At 47.0% G+C, this 15,515-nt stretch overlaps 1 protein-coding gene across 6 annotated transcripts in view; it reads left to right on the forward strand.

Moving 5' to 3' along the window:
- LOC130275433 (uncharacterized oxidoreductase YtbE-like) overlaps positions 1-15,515 on the forward strand; it is a 189,033-nt gene that overhangs the window by 87,797 nt on the left and 85,721 nt on the right. The gene's annotated exons all lie outside the window — the stretch shown is intronic.

Below are 15,515 nucleotides of genomic sequence, written 5' to 3' on the forward strand. Positions count from 1 at the left end.
AGTCGAGGATGAGTTGAGGACCTGATGAATAAACCAAAGCATTTACGCACCGAGCGCCAAAAGGAGGCTGGAATATGTATGGGCAATGTCTGCAAGAGGTACAGCAAGCAGGGCATAAGGGTCATTTTAAGGATGCTCATCCGACCAAACCAAGAGAACTCCCGCCTATTCCAGGCCGATAAATCTCTGTGAAAACGCGCTAGCAAGGGGGAAAAGTTGAGGGAGAACAATTGGGAAAGGTCAGATGAGATCCGGGTCCCCAGGTACTTATCCCCCCCAGAAGGCCAGGCGAAGGGAAATGCTGAACGAAGGGAAGCTTCCACATGCCCTGGTAACGAAACACCCAGAGCCTCGGATTTGGATAAATTGATTTTAAAATTAGACCAAGCTCCAATCTCAGTGAGCCTGCGCATCAGGTTGGGTAAGGACACCATTGGATCAGTCAGGTAGACCAGAAGGTCGTCGGCAAAGGCCGAGCACTTATACTCGTGGCCACCCACCACCACACCATGAATATTGGGATCCGATCTAATAGAGGCCAGGAGATGCTCCATCACCAGGACATAGAGAAGCAGGGACAGGGGGCACCCCTGTCTGGTACCATTCTTTATATGGAAAGAGGAGGTCAGGGTTCCATTAATTTTGAGGTGGGCCTAAGGGGAGTGATAAATTGCCATGATTTTTGTGCTAAATACAGGGCCTAACCCAATACGATGCAGGGTTTGCGCCAGGGAGGACCAGGAGATACGATCAAAGGCCTTTTCGGCGTCTAAAGAAAGAATCATTAAAGGCAATTTAGAAGACTTGGCATGATGAATAATATCCACAGTCTTGATGGTATTATTCCTGGCTTCCCTCCCCGGCACAAACCCCACCTGATCCAGATGGACTAACTTGGGGAGGACAGAGTTCAATCGGGTCGCTAATAATTTAGAATACATTTTTAGGTCTACATTTAAAAGGGAAATGGGCCAATAACTACTACAAACTTGAGGGTCCTTTCCAGGCTTCGGGAGGTCCACGACGTGGGCCTGGGTAGAGGAAGCAGGAATAGGTTGAGAAGGGGAAACTGAATTAAATGCACTTAGCAGAAGGGGGGCTAGGTGATCAAAAAGGTTTTTATAAAATGTAGACGTGTAACCATCTGGGCCGGGGCTCTTCCCCCCCGGAAGGTCCCAAACAACACGTTCCAGTTCCTCCCGAGAGAAAGGAGCCTCTAGGGCTTCAAGCACTTCCGAGGATAAGGAGTGGAATGGGGAGGCGGGATAGTGCGAGGGAGCTGTGGGAGAGGGGAGATTATAAAGATCAAAGAAGAAGGACCGGAAGGTATCTGCGACTTCGTCAGTAGAGTGGACAACGTGGCCTGCAGGGGAGCGGATACATGGAATATGCGATTGTGCAATCTTAGAACACAGTGCCCTAGCCAGCAGGCGACCACTTTTATTCCCATATTCATAAAACCTGCTACGGCCTAACTGAAGCCATCGCCCCCAGGACTCCTCTATGAGCCTTTTCACCTCAAGTCTAGCCAACTGCAGGTCCCTAAGTACTGGTTGTACTTTTGTTTAGCGTTTCAAGGGAGGAGACTGCAAGTAGCGCTTTACGCAAAGCCTGAGCCTTGCCCTTCTTAAGGCGCGACTCGTGTTTGATAAGGACCCCCCGCAAGACGCATTTGAGAGACTCCCATTGGACAAAGGGGCTGGTAGAGTCCCCTGCGTGATCTCTCACAAAATCGGCAACAGTCGATGTCAGGTCAGCCAGACAGGGCGGATCTAACAACACGGATTCATTCAATCTCCACGACCAGGCCGACTTAGTCAGGAAAGGTAGATGGAGAGAACAATAGACGGGGGCGTGGTCAGACCACAATATGTTGCCAACCGTGGAAGAGACCACCCAAGGGAGAGCATTGTGCTGGACCAGTATATAGTCCAGTCGACAGTAAGATCCATGCGGGGAGGAGAAGAAACTATAATCTCTGTCCAGAGGATGTTGCAGGCACCATATGTCGCCCAGCTGAAGCAAAGCCAAGGCCCGCTTCACACGTTTGATGGCCGCATAGGACAGACTAGAGCGACCCGTGGAGTTATCCATAGTAGGGTCAAGGGTTAAATTCAGATCCCCGCACAGGATCACCGTCCCCAGGACCAGAGGCAGGGCCACGTCAATGAGATTGACCATTAAGTCCACTTGACCCTGATTAGTAGCATAAGCATTAATGATAGTAAACGGACTACCGTTCAGCAATAAGGACAAGATGATATATCTCGCATGCGCATCAACTGTAACATCAAGAACCTGGTGAGCTAAGGACCTATGTATACCTATGGCCACCCCTTTAGTGCGAGCCAGCGGGTTATTGGCGCAAAACCAGGTTGGGTAATGCCTATAGCTATTAAGCACTGGCGCATGGCCCGATTTAAAGTGGGTTTCCTGCAAACAAGCAACTTGTATCTTACGTTTGTGAAGATGGTGAAGGATTTGGGTTCTCTTCACTGGCGTATTCAGTCCCTTCACATTGAACGAGGCCACGTTGAGATCCGCCATGGGGAGAGTAACAAGCCGTAGCTACCACCGACTTAGCACTAGAGATCCACAGATTAGCGAAGCCGCAGCCTCTGGAGAAGGGGAAAGGACTAACCAGACAAAAGAGACAAAAACAGCCACTCACCGGATGTCACCAGAGAAAAAAGAAAAGACAAACCAGAGAGAAGGGGGAAGACAAGACAATAGAGACAAAAAAACAGGCACGCACCAGTGGAGAAAAGGAGAAGAAAGGGGAGGTAGCAGTAGTAAAAAACTACCGCGGCACCAACTAAACAGGGTGTGGTACAGGACCAAGAAGACCAAAGTCCGAGAAACCCCCCCCGGAGAGGTCTCCAACCTACGAGGGGAAGGTTCGAAAGCAAAGCAGCAAGAGGGGAGCCCGAGCCCGGCACCACGAAAAAAGGGGTCAACTGGAGAAGGACAAGTGGAGGAAACACCAGGAAACATGAGACAATAATAATGTGAAAATAAAAGGGGGAAAAGGGAGAGAATGAGGGGGCAGAATAGGGCCCAGATTCAGAAAGGGTGAAGGCAAGAAAGTAAGAACTAGAGTGATATGGTAGCAATCAAATCTCACTTAAACCTGCGGAGAAAGAGAGAGAGAAGACAATCAAGTGGAATAAATCCAATATGCATCAATAAACAATTATCCCAGTCAATCATCAGGAGCCCGGTCAGCCCTAGAGGAGGAAAGAGCAGATTCCCAGCGTGTGACCCATCTCTGACGGCGGTGGCCCCGTGAGGGAGTGCCTGAACGGGCCTGCTTAGGGGACCACTGGGGAGAACGTTGCAGCTGTCTCTTGGGTGCAGAGGATGCAAGCGTGGGCCAGTCTGGAAAAGAAAGGGGAGGAATGTACAAGTCTCTCAGAAAACCCGGCAAATCCTCCGGAGATCGCAGGGTATACGTTCTGCCCTCCCTACGGACCAGGAGGGCGAAAGGAAATCCCCAGCGGTAAGGAATGTCTCTACCCCTAAGAACCTCAAGAAGGGGCTTCAGTGCTGCACGTTGGGCTAAAGTGTGTCGGGAGAGGTCGGGGAATAATTGGATCTCAACATCTCTATACAGGATACGCCGCCTCAATCTGGCAAAGCATAGGATATCCTCTTTAATGGCGTAAAAGTGCACTCTACAAATAACATCTCGGGGGCGACTGTCATCAGGATTTGGAGGCCGTAGGGCCCGGTGAGCCCTATCCAGCTCTATGTGAGCGTCTAGCGGTCTGTCCAGGAGATCATTGAAAATCGCCAACAATGCTGGGTACAGTTCATCAGGGCCAACCTGTTCCGGTAGACCACGAATACGGATATTATTGCGTCTGTTGCGGTTTTCCACATCATCCAAATACTGTTGCAATACAAATAGTTGTTCACCATGTCTCTGGACCGTATCCTGTAGAGTTTTAACAGTAGCAGATGTAGTATCCTGAGCAGTCTCAATATCCGACACTTTAGATGATAGAGTAGACACTTCAGAGCGGAGATTAACAAACTCTTGTCTGCACTCCTCAACCATTTGTTTAGCCATAATTGAGAAGTCCTCTTTGGTGAGTAAGGTGGCAAGCAAGGAGCGGAGGTCCGCCAAGGTGATCGGCCTATCAATGCCCTCAGCAGGAGGTGGCAACACTTGAGAGGGCCCCTGAGCATGAGACATAGAGGGGCAAGGGGACGGGTAGTCCATGGCAGGGGCATGAAAGGCAGGTGGGGTTCCTTGAAGGCTTGGGGGTAGGGCCCCATCGGCCAGGGCAGCAGGCATTGCGGGTGGAGCAGGAGAAATGGGTCCCGACCCAGGGCTGATCACCGGAGTAGGGCGCAACACAGATGGACCCCATGAGGAGCCCGAGGACCATTGAGGGGATGGCGGTGCCCCCGCATACTGAGGACCCTGTGGTGGAGAGGGCAAGGTATAGAAGGCCACCATCGGTGAGGGGCCGGAGAGTGGCAATGAGGGCCATTCCATGGGGGCCAGCACAGGGCCTACAGGGGGGGTCCCTAGAGGCATATGCCCGCAGTCCCCTACATCAGCATGGGGGGTTATGATTGCAGGGCCCCACGGTGGAGCCTGAGCCGCAAGAGATGCAGACCCCAGTCCCTGTGGAAGACTCTGCAGGAGAGAGGAGGCATCCACTCCCCCCTCTGACTCCCCCTGGCTGTGAGGACGGGGGTTCTGTGGGCCAGCAGCCTCCAATTCAGTAAGGCCCAGGGCCGGTGGGGACCGCGGCACGCCCACCTGTGATGTGGGGGACGAGGGTGCGGCAGAAGCAGCGCCTCGATCCACCACCGGGCGGGCATCAGGATCCAGGGCCGGAGTCCTCTGTGCGGGCGTAGTGAGGAGCTTCTCTTCCGGCGCAGTGCAGGACGTGCTGCGCCTCCCAGCGTCTTCCCGCCGCGGCAGCAGAGGTACAGGAGGTGTGAGGACAGCGCTGCCAGAAGTCTTCTGCGTCCCCGTGGAAGGCACAGGAGCCACATCGCAGGACGGGACCAGCCCGGCAGGAGAAGGAGGTGACTCGCCCTCAGGTCTAACTTCCGGAGCAAGAGAGGCAGGTAAGGAACCACGCGCCGCCGCCATCTTGGAGGGAGGCAAGGAAGAGATTCTCCTCGGCTGGGAACGGGTGAAATACCCAGAGATGTCCGTCTGGGGGGATGGAGGGCGAGTCCTGGAGCCTTGTAGGGACTTTTTGTGGTGTTTCCCCTTGGTCACGGCTGGTGTAGCAGGGTAATGCAGGATGCCAGGCTCGGAGCTCACAGCGCGTGCAGCCTCACAGCTCCATGGCTAGCCACGCCCCAGATTAAGATTTTTTAATAGAAGTAATTTACAAATCTGTTTAACTTTCTGGAGCCAGTTGATTATATATATATATATATATATATATATATATATATATATAGATAGATAGATAGATAGATAGATAGATAGATAGATAGATATACAGCAACAGAAGAATGCAGCAGCACACTGCCAGCACAAAGATATAGGTGCAACATGAAAATGCAGTTAAAACATGGAGAGCTCTACAGCTATGGTGTAATAGATGCAAATGTGAAACTATGAAATAGTGAGGCACTTAGCTCGCAAATTTGTCTCCGCCGGCGGTCAAATAGCTTGGACCGTCCCACCGCGATAAGGTAGCCTCCTTGGGACGGACCCTACACTGTGAATATGCCTCTGTGTGAACAGTTCAGTAAGCATGGCAGGGTCTGGAACATCCAAGACACCTTATACACACCTGATAGAGGTGGGTGGGGTGCAAGGCCAACATGGAGGTAGCCACTCCCCCGTATGTGCAATACAGACAAAGAATAAGTCAGCCAGCACTTTAGTTGATACCAAACTATTATATGGACCTGGCCAACTATTCTTTGTCTAGATAGCTATAGATAAAAAAAAAAATTCCTGGATAACCCCTTTAAGGATTTTCTGCTGGTTTTTAACATGGCTTTTGACATGTTGAATCCAAGGGAATCCACAGCAAAATCTGCTTGTTATACAGTGGCAAATTTCTGTCATCCAATCTTTGGGTGCATCCACTTTGACTTTTTAAATCATAAATTCTATTATTATGGTCCTCATGTACTATTGGGGGTTCCATTGCATTTTTCCAGCGAAAAATGGGAGCTGTGTAAACAGTGTAACATGAGTTGGGACATACATCAGAACATGGGTGTGCTGGATGTGGTGCAAATTAACACCATCCCAAGTGCTGGGAACACTTAGTAATAAGTCAGAAAACCCTTTTAAGTTACTTACCCTATTCTACAGGAAATTGCCCTTAACATTGAAAAACAGAAAAAAAATGAATGCTTCTATATGTTACTCACTAGGTCATGTAGATGCTTTACATGTCTTTTTTTTTTTTTATGTGTCCAGCTTCTGTGTTTGGCTCATACATCCCTCTGTTCTGCTGCTCACTCATTCTGACATCCACTGCTCAGGAAGGGGGCGTGTCCGAGGCTAGCACTGAGCCCGCCCTCACTCATCATGCATTCACCTCTTCCATGAGTCTGCTCTGCTGTGCTGGGTATCTTCATCCAATCACTGAAGGCTGCTCTGTAACCCCCTCCTCTCTGTGATAATGCTGCAGTCTTATAGGACAGGAGTGAGCACAGGGGAATGTTAGCCCCGCCCTCACTTCCTGGACTTTGTCCCGGCCTGTGCTACAGCTGGGACAAAGATGATGCTGCAGCCGGACAGGAATATGTTCCGGATGGTGTGGGGACCCCTAGTGTTCTTTTTTTATAAACCATGATTTCTCTAAAAAAAAGTTTACAATTCTTTATGAAGTATATTAGAAAAGTTATTAATTTGACAAGATGCACAACATATAAAATGTTTTTGATTATGACCGTGCTGATTAAAATTTTGGTGAAAAAAGAATGAAGAATTGCATTTTACTCTGTACTAATGTCCTATACCAAACATTCACCAAAATTGCCTTGATGTTTAAAAAAGTTAAAAAAAAATTATCAATTTTAATTCATTTTCTAAAATGTGAGCGTGGCTTCCGACACTTTCCCAATCTTATTGATTTATTAAAATGTTTGCACTGTTTTTGCCGACTCTTCCCCCTGTGATCTTTCACTTCTGAGTGAGGTTACATAAGTGAAAACCTCTTCAGTTTGGCACCAGTGCGTCAAAAGTTCCCGACATCCAAAAATTTCATAAAAGAATATGAGGAAAACCTCAACAGTAATTCAAGTAGATATTTGCGCAAAACAAAAGAAGCGACCTGATAAATCGGACTGAAAAATAAGAAACGTGGATTTTTTTTTACATGTCCAGTAGGAACGTTTTTAGAGACATCCGTCTACTTCCTCAGATAAAAGACATTCATTATGGAATTATAAAAAATATAGGAATTTGTCATATGTAAGGGTTAAAGAAGATATCCGGTGGTAGAAAACATATGCCCTATCCGCAGGACAGAGTATAAGTGTCTGAACCCCAGGGGGGGGGGGGGGGGGTCCTACTGCTAGGACCCCCTGTGATCTCCCATATAGGTCCCGGCTCTGCTCCTGTAATGAAGTTTCGCACCCAGTACGGAAGCTGATCGAAACACACCTCCTCCATTCATCTCTATTTGAGAGGCGGAGAGCGCTGGGGGTACGACCGCTGGGACCAACCACGATCTCCCATACAGGGCCCCGGCTCTGCTCCTGTAATGAAGTTTCGCACCCAGTAGGGAAGCTGATCGAAACACACCTCCTCCATTCATCTCTATGGGAGAGGTGGAGATCGCTGGAGGTCCGACCATTGGGACCCCCTGCGATCTGTCATACAGGGCCCCGGCTCTGCTCCTATAATGAAGTTTCGCACCCAGCACGGAAGCTGATCGAAACACACCTCCTCCATTCATCTCTATGGGAGAGGCGGAGATCGCTGGGGGTCCGACCGCTGGGACCAACCACGATCTCCCATACAGGGCCCTGGCTCTGCTCCTATAATGAAGTTTCGCACCCAGCACGGAAGCTGATCGAAACACACCTCCTCCATTCATCTCTATGGGAGAGGCGGAGATCGCTGGGGTCCGACCATTGGCACCCCCCGCGATCTCCCATATGGGGCCCCGGCTCAGTCCCGACTCTGCTCCTACATAACTGCTCCTGTATTGACATTTCACACACAGCACGGAAGCTGGTCAAATCTCCTTTCATCTCTATGGGAGAGGTGGAGACACACAAACGCTGTGTCTCCGCCTCTCCCATAGCGCTGAACGGATTTTTTGGCATAAAATGTGAAACATCATTATAGAAGCTGAGCCGGGGGCCCCGTGTGGGAGATCGCAGGGGTTCCTAGCTGTCAGACCCCCAAACCCCCCCCCCCCCCCCCACTGCGGATAGGAGATACTTTTTTCTTTTTCCCGCTGGACATCTTCTTTAATATCTTTTTTAATTGTTAAAGGGGTATTCCAGGCAAAAACTTTTTTTTAAATATCAACTCACTCCGGAAAGTTAAACAGATTTGGAAATTACTTCTATTAAAAAATCTTAATTCTTCCAATAGTTATTAGCTTCTGAAGTTGAGTTGCTGTTTTCTGTCTAACTGCTTTCTGATGACTCACATCCTGGGAGCTGTCCAGCTCCTATGGGGATATTCTCCCATCATGCAAGGGATATTCACCTATCATTCACAGCTCCCGTGACGTGACATCATCATTGAGCAGTTAGACAGAAAACTTCAGAAGCTAATAACTATTGGAAGGATTAAGATTTTTTAATAGAAGTAATTTACAAATCTGTTTAACTTTCCGGAGCCAGTTGATATATAAAAAAAAAGTTTTTGCCTGGAATACCCCTTTAAGTGTTAGTCCCCGTCCTAAAATTGGTCAGGGGAGTCCGTGAAGGAAACAGTAGACGTATCCCATCAATCCAGAAGTTATATTTTCTTGATCTTGTTCCCAGAAGCAAATAAACCTTCTCCAGGTTCATTCGTTAAAGGAAAACGCTCACCTGTTCACCCACACTAAACCCCATACACCCGGTTATAGTGCTGGTTAACAGGAGACCGATGTGGGGTCCCTGACTAAGATACCTACCTTTAAAGGGGTACCCCGCTGCTCAGCATTTGGAACCAACTGTTCCGAACTCTGGAGCTGGTGGCGGGAGCTTGTGACGTCATAGCCCCGCCCCTCATGACATCATGCCACGCCCCTCAATGCAAGTCTATGGGAGGGGGCGTGAATTGCATTGAGGGGGCGGGGCATGATGTCATGAGGGGCGGGACTTGCCACCATTACCTCTTGAGAAAGCCGCGGAGGCGGCGAAACATGTAGAGGCGGCAATAGTGTTTTATTTTAAGTGATACCAGTGTGATCCTCAAGATAGGTAGCCACTGCAGGGCTACCAAGTCATTAAGTGGAGATTGCTCCCTCAATACGAGTCTAATCGGCACTAGGTTCACCTGGTTATCAGTTTTAACCTATCTTTCTTGTTGGGATTTGTATTTTAATATTATGAAGTAAAAGTTGTATTTTAGGGGTAAGCAATAGGGGTTTCATACCCCGGGCTTAGGCATTGGGGTTTAGTAAATCAGTTGGTTATATGGCCTCTTACTACCCTAGGGTAGTCTGTTTAGCTAAAGTTGGCCATAGACATAAGATATGTAAATATGGTATAGGTGACCAATCAATGGCTGATCAGGCTTTGTTTTCTTTTTTTTTGCTTTTTCACATGTCACGTGACCTAATGCTCATAATGGAAGTCTATGAAACCTTCCTGCTTACATAGATACAGGGTGGGGAGAGAACCACAATAACGGTAACTTTCCCCTGCTGTCAGGAACATGAGAGAGGAAAATCATCTACTACAGTGGTCTCCAACCTGCGGACCTCCAGATGTTGCAAAACTACAACTCCCAGCATGCCCGGACAGCCGTTGGCTGTCCGGGCATGCTGGGAGTTGTAGTTTTGCAACATCTGGAGGTCCGCAGATTGGAGACCACTGATCTACTATGACCGGGATCAGAGAAACATGGAGGATCTGTGTGCCGCCACTAGGAAAACACTCAACCCTACACCCTATGCGTATTTTTTTGTTGCTATTCGACTACATTCACGCCACGTTTGGGGCATACTGAGGAAGGATTTGAAAACCAGTTGCCGACATATCCCTGCCAGTAACACTTCTTTGCCAGTCTTTTAAAGGTGTACTCCCATGGCAAACTTTTTTTTTTTTTTTTTTTTTATCAACTGGTGCCAGAAAGTTAAACAGATTTGTAAATCACTTCTATAAAAAAAATCTTAATCCTTCCAGTACTTTTTAGGGGCTGTATACTAAAGAGAAATCCAAAAAAGAAATGCATTTCCTCTGATGTCATGACCACAGTGCTCTCTTCTGCTGACCTCTGCTGTCCATTTTAGGAACTGACAAGAGCAGGAGAAAATCCCCATAGCAAACATATGCTGCTCTGGACAGTTCCTAAAATGGACAGCAGAGGTCAGCAGAGAGCACTGTGGTCATGACATCAGAGGAAATGCATTTCTTTTTTGGATTTCTCTTTAGTATACAGCCCCTGGAAGATTTTTTTAATAGAAGTGATTTACAAATCTGTTTAAAGGGGTACTCCGCCCCTAGACATCTTATCCCCTATCCAAAGGATAGGGGATAAGATGTCAGATCGCGGGGGTCCCGCCGCTGGAGACCCCCGGGATCTCGGCTGCACGACCCACCTCATGCGGCTTCCGGAAACGCTGAATGCTTCGGCTCCCGACCACGGTGACATGAGACCGTGACATCACGACTCCGCCCCCGTGTGACATCACACCCCGCCCCTCAATGCAAGTCTATGGGAGGAGGCGTGACAGCTGCCACGCCCCCTCCCATAGGCTTGCATTGAGGGGGCAGAGCGTGACGTCACACGGGGGCAGAGCCGTGACGTCACAATGCTTCGGCCCCGTGATTGACAGTAATCAGACCCCGTGATTTTAACGGGGGGGGCGGCGTCCAAGATCACGGGGGTCCCCAACGGCGGGACCCCCGCGATCAGGCATCTTATCCCCTATCCCTTGGATAGGGGATATGATGTCTAAGCGCCGGAGTACCCCTTTAACTTTCTAGCACCAGTTGTTTTTAAAAAAAAAGTTTTCCACGGGAGTACCCCTTTAAACAACTGCTGCACTTTTTTAAGTCTGGCCAAAAAATGCATACTCTCCCTAGCTCACTTTGTCCGACTGAAATTAATGGGGTACGGCACACGTCCGGCAGGGATACGGTGGCAACCGGTTTTTCAAATCCTTCTATCTGCCCCAAACGTGGTCTGAATACAGTCTAATAGCAACAAGAAATACGCATAGGGTATAGGGTTAAGTGTTTTCCTAGTGGCGGCACACAGATCCTCCATGTTTGTCTGACCCCGGGCGATGATTCCTCTCGCTCATGTTCCTGACAGCAGGGGGAAAGTTATTGTTACGATTTCTTGTATGAGCTAAACCTGGTGAGTAGCGTCATGAGATCATGTAAACAGCAGCACAATATACACTATGTATGTAGCGGTAGTAATTGTATTGTGGCCTTCACAGGGGGAGTACATTGTATGGAGTGAATGTGTTTTTCCTGCATTGTTTGCTTCCTCTCGGTGGGAACGCTCTCTCTTTTCTCACTCTTTTCTCTCCCCCCCCCCCCCCATTTCTGATTTCCACCCCCCCGGTCCACTTGGTCGTCTTTCTCTTTCCTCACTTGTCATCCAGTTGTCTTTCTACCATAGTTGTCCTTTTTTTTTTTTTTTTTGGCTACCAATGGGGACAAACTGTTCTTGAGTTTTGTTTTTGTGGCTCCAGGGTGGACGAGACTTTTCAGTTTCCGAATGAAGTGGCTCCTACAAAGGACAAAGCCTGTCAGGAGAGCCGGTGAATGGAGAGCGGGATGACCTAGTTGTCCCCCTAACCTCTTTACTGCTAGTGTTGTGCCATGAATGGTTAATGTGCATGTGTGTGTCCTGCAAAGGCTCCAGGCTCCCAGGATCTCCGCGCTCATTCAATACATCATTATTTTCTTTGGCGTAAAATCGCGTTTCACACTTTCGGTCTGGTAATAATAAGACTGAAGAGTATAGAAATGACATATGAAGGAGGAATGTGCTAAAAGTAATGTAAAAAATCAACTGCAGTACCAGACAGACAGAAACATGTGATTCAACGCTCCAGGATCAGGCAATAAATATATAGAAATTACTACTAGTGCACCGAAATAAAACATTCGACACAACATGCTGGGTCATAGTTTTTGGTTCGCATACGAAGTAAAATAAACGGTATCCTGCACTCGCCGCTAGGACTGTGACTCGAAACTCCTACATAGAGTAACCGGCGGACCTGGCTTCCAGACGTGCACGGCCGTATAGTATACAGGAGTGTATAGTCTATCCGTGTATACTATACAGCAGTCGGGAATCCCATCACTATACTGACAGGACTCCCTGCTCCTATAGCCCCTTTGGGTGGTATATACTATATACAGCTATCTATAGATAGCTGTATATAGTGTATACAGAAGAGGACGTCCACTTACCTCCCTCGCTCCTGTCCCGGGTCCGGGTCAGTGTAACTCCTCCCGCTAGTGATGACATAATTAGGGGGCGGAGCTACAGACAGGAGCCAGGTTGGTAAGTGTGAGGCTCTGTTCACATTGTACGTTTTGTATAATGTGAAGAGACCCTTCTGGCAGTGTTTTTCCAGACAGGGAGACTCCAGCTGTTGCTACACTACAACTCCCAGCATGCCTGGACAGCCAAAGGCGGTGGAATTGATGGACTACGATGATGAACAGGAGTTTTTTTCTTTTAATAAAATTGCTTGTGGGGGAGCGTTTTTTTTTTAATAAAATTTTTTTTTTCAATGTGTAGTGTTTTTTTTTTATATTAATTTTCAGATTTGAATAGAGAAAAAGTTTGGTGCAGCTCACAATTAACTTCTAACCGAGGTATGAGGGCAATCACTTATACCCAAAGTGAAAAAATAATCTAAAAGTATTGTGCAAATTTGGCCCAATCCTCAAGGATAGTAGAATAAAAGTTTTTTTTCTCGTAAAAAAAAACTTTTATTCTACTATCCTTGAGGTTTGGACTATTTTTGCCCAATTTTAAGACTTATTAATGGATTCTGTCTATAAGACAGCTTCCACTACTAAGCCGGGGCTTAGCGTTAGCCATAAAAACAGCTATCGCTAACCCCCAAATATTATCCTGGTACCTGCTGCCACAGGGTACCAACAGCTGTACCAACAGCGTCAAAAAAATTGCACTCCTGGGCCCAGGTGCTAACAGGCTGGTGTTATTAAGGCTGGGAAAGGCCAGTAACAATGGTCCTCGCCCACCCTGATAAGGTCAGGCTGTTGCTGCTTGGTTGGTATCTGGCTAAGAATAAAATACGGGGAACCCTATAGGTTTTTTTATTTTATTTATTTATTTTTAAAACGCATAGGGTTCCCTGTATTTCATTCTCAGCCAGATACCAACCAAGAAGCAGCAGCCTGACGTTACCAGGGTGGGCAAGGACAGTGGTTACTGGCCCTCCCCAGCCTAAATAATGCCAGCCTGTTACCACCTAGGCCCAGGAGTGCCATTTTTGACACTCCGGGCCTGTTGGTACCAGCTCTTCCCGGGGTAATATTTGGGGGTTAGCACTAGCTGTTTTTGTAGCTAATGCTAAGCCCTGGCTTAGTATTGGATTCTGTCTATAAGATGGCTTGCACTACTAAGCCTGAAAATTGAGTTAAAAAAACACGACAAATTGGAAAAAAAATGTCATAAAAAATAAATAAAAAAACACTCCCCTTTCATCGCCGTAGTCCAACAAATCTGCCGTAATCCTCTGCAAACATGGGTCTGAAACGAGAAGAAAGAAAAAGAGAGTGCCCATAATACAATGTCTTCCCAAACAGGGAGCCTCCAATTGTGGCAAAACTACAACTCCCAGCAAGCCCAGAAAGCCAGGGATGCTGGGAGTTGTAGTTTATCAACAGCTGGAGTCTCCCTGTCTGGGAAGACACTGCCAGAAGGGGCTGTCATGCCCCCTCCCATAGACTTGCATTGAAGAGGCGAGGCCTGACATCATGAGGGGGTGGGGCTATGATGTCACAAGCTCCCGGTGCCGGCTGTTTGTTCCAAACGCTGAGCAGCGGAGTACCCCTTTAAGGTAGACAAACACATTGGAAAGAATTTGATTTATGGTTGAACAACAGTCGAGCAAATAATCATTTTGCAGGCACAGCTATACACATTTTAAACCATATTAGCCAATTATGGGGTACTCCAGTGGAAAACAAATGTTTTCAAATCAACTGCTGCCAGAAAGTTATACAGATTTGCAAATGATTTTTAGTTAAAGAGTACCTCATAATCTTGATACATTTTATAATCCTCCCAGTTCACTGCCCCATCATGATAAACCACCCCCTGCCTTTATTTTTATTATTTTGATTACCTGGATATTTACTGTATTTTCTTCTAAGTCTCAGTCAGATTCACAGACTGGTAAGGGGCGTTCCCCAGAAGGCGTGACATCATCTGAAGCCATACAGGGGAGAACTTCCTCTCTAATTCTGCTACACACAGCCCATAGCAGTTCAGTGTGAGATGAGCTATAATTGACTAAGGCTGCACACACACCACTCAGCATTTCCTGATTATGGACTTCTGCCAGGCCAGCAGGAGTCTAATGACTGTGCAAAAGATGGGGGGAAATGTGCTCTGGATAAGTAGGGAGACACCTAGTGGCAGCTTTTTTAAACACAAATAAAACATAGAAAACAACATTAGAAAGATGTTTTATTTACCGTAAGGTATTTACCGCAATAGCAAAAATTTGTTTTAATGAGAATGCCCATTTAAAAATCTTAAAGGGGTATTCCAGGAAAAAACTTTTTTTTTTTTTTTTTATATCAACTGGCTCCAGAAAGTTAAACAGATTTGTAAATAATTTTAATTAAAATCATCTTAATCCAATAATTAATCTTTCAATAATTATCAGCTGCTGAAGTTGAGTTGTTCTATTCTGTCTGGCAACAGTGCTCTCTGCTGACATCTCTGCTTGAGTAGAAGAGGTTTGCTATGGGGATTTGCTTCTAAACTGGGCGGTTCTCGAGACACGTGTCATCAGAGAGCACTTAGACAGAAAAGAACAACTCAACTTCAGCAGCTCATAAGTACTGAAAGGATTAAGATTTTTTAATAGAAGTAATTTACAAATCTGTTTAACTTTCTGGAGCCAGTTGATTTATATATATAAAAAAAGTTTTTTCCTGGATAACCCCTCTGGACAGTTCCCGACATGGACAGAGGTGGCAGCAGAGAGCACTGTGGTCAGACTGGAAAGAACTTCACAACTTCCACTGTAGTATACAGCAGCTGTTAAGTACTGGAAGGATTAAGATTTTTTTAATAGAAGTAATTTATAAATCTGTTTAACTTTCTGGCACCAGTTGATTTCGTAACATTTGTTTACCCATTTAAGGTGGCCAAATATCTTCAATAGTTGTGG

This window comes from Hyla sarda, chromosome 6 (genome assembly GCF_029499605.1).
Source record: "Hyla sarda isolate aHylSar1 chromosome 6, aHylSar1.hap1, whole genome shotgun sequence".
Classification (NCBI taxonomy): domain Eukaryota; kingdom Metazoa; phylum Chordata; class Amphibia; order Anura; family Hylidae; genus Hyla; species Hyla sarda.